Source organism: Chrysochloris asiatica, unplaced genomic scaffold, assembly GCF_000296735.1.
Source record: "Chrysochloris asiatica unplaced genomic scaffold, ChrAsi1.0 scaffold00163, whole genome shotgun sequence".
Taxonomy (NCBI): Eukaryota; Metazoa; Chordata; class Mammalia; order Afrosoricida; family Chrysochloridae; genus Chrysochloris; species Chrysochloris asiatica.
The window spans coordinates 4,219,358-4,221,483 of NW_006408681.1; positions in this window are offsets into that span (position 1 = coordinate 4,219,358).

The window sequence follows — 2,126 nt, forward strand, 5'->3', positions numbered from 1 at the left end:
GAGGTCAGGCATCCAATATTCTTGCCAGTCTCTGTTTTTATAACCTTTTTTAAAGAATATATAATGTTATTTCAACTCAAAACTCTCTCAACCTTAAGCTCAGTAGCAAAATATCATTATTTTGTGAGCTTTAAGAACCCATGCACTCTGTTGCTGATTGTTGTTGTTGTTGTTGTTGTTGTTGTTATGTGCCATGGATTCAGTTCCAACTCATAGTGACCCTGTACAGGGTTTCCAAGGCTCATGCCTTCTACGCCAAGATTCTAGGCACCTTTCTATGGCATCCTTTCCTACAATTGTACTATTGTTATGTTTGTGACCAGTTTCCCTGAAAAATGAGAAAAAATTAATTGTAAGTGTCAACTTGTATGCCAGTAGTGGGGTTGAGTGACGGCTCAGTTTTTTAGTAATTTGGCATAGAGATCATTAAAACCAATCTAGCTAGCAGGAAACTATAAATACTGAATAAAATATTTAAAATATCTTCTTAAAAGCACAAAAGAGTTCATGGGTAAGCAAGGAGTAATCATGCAAAACTCCAAGTATTGGCAGAAATTTGGAGAAGTGAATTAGACCCTGAAGTTGCCCTTGTACTGTGGACATTTGCTAGGTGACCTGGAAATGGATTTTCAAAGTCTTTAAAGGCAGAGAAAAGACATGTCCCTAATCTTCCTCCCATAAAGTGAAGAACTCAAAAGGCTATTGTCTCAGTGAATGAAGAAATCTTTCTCCCAACTCATCCACAGAAGGTAGCAGGAAGGCTTGCATTGGTAGGCAGAATGAGGGGGAAACTCTCTTAGAAAGTACTAAGAAAAACCAGTTCATAAGGAATTGAACTTCAAATCCACTAGATGATATGAAACCCCTCAAGCATAAGATTCCACTTGAAGTGATCTCAAATGATAGTGGCCTCAGGTGATTGCCTCATCTCTCTCCAGCAAAATGGTCTATGGGTTTGAACTTCTGATCTTTGAGTTAGCAGCCCAAAGCTTAACTCATTTTGACTCCAAGACACCTCCAGATGATTTAGAAGCAAATACAAAGCTTCCTTAGTGTTGTAACTTTCATCACAGACCTCAAAGAAATCCCCCAAAGAGATAACTGATGTTAAAGTGAGGGATTACAATTGAGATGAAATGAAATGTATGATTTGGTAAATATAAAAGGATGGTCTGCTGCCTTTTATGTAAACCTTCAATTAATTCATGATAAAAAAAAATGTTTTAAAGGAAATTTTAAATTTCCATTAAAAAACGCACCAAAGTTTAATATATTGATTAGAGGCTAATTAAATACACTATTTGGAAGACTTCCCTGATTATCAGAAAATTAATTTGGTGTCAGTGCTTCAGTTAAACTATTGGCCAGAAAGAAACTCTGGGAAGTTTTATACTTGTTACACTCTGATGAATTTAAAAAATGGCTATAATTATACAAACCTCCTCTATGGAATCTTTTTTTGCCATATGATTTTGCAGCTTCTACCATCAGTTGTCCATCACTCCTTTGTCAGTTTGTCGTACTATGGTGGCTTACGAGTTGCTGTGATTCTGGAAGCTATGCCACAGGTATTTTAAATATCAGCAGGGTCACCCATGGTGAACAGGTTTCAGATGAGCTTCCAGATAAAGACAGACTTGGAAGAAAGAATGATGAACTACTTCTGAATATTTAGTCACTGAAACCCTTATGAATAGCAGAGAAACACTGTCAGATATAGTGCTAGAGAATGAGCCCCTCAAGTTGGAAGACACTCAAAATGCGCCTGGGGAAGAATTGCCCCCTTAAAGTAGAGTTGACTGTGATGATGTGAATGGAGTAAAAAGCCCCACGGGACCTTCATTTGCTGATGGGGCTCAACTCAAAATTAAGGGAAACCTCTGTAAATATCCATTAATAATCAGAATATGGAATGTATGAAGTATGAATCTAGGAAAATTGGAAATTATCAAAAATTAAATGGAACACATAAACATCAATATTGTTGGCATTAATGAGCTGAAATGAACTAGCATTGGCCATTTTGAATCTGACAACCACCTGGTTTACTATGCCAGGAATGACAAATTGAAGAGGAATGGTGTTGCATTCAGTTCCCAAAAGAACATATCCAGATCCATCATGAG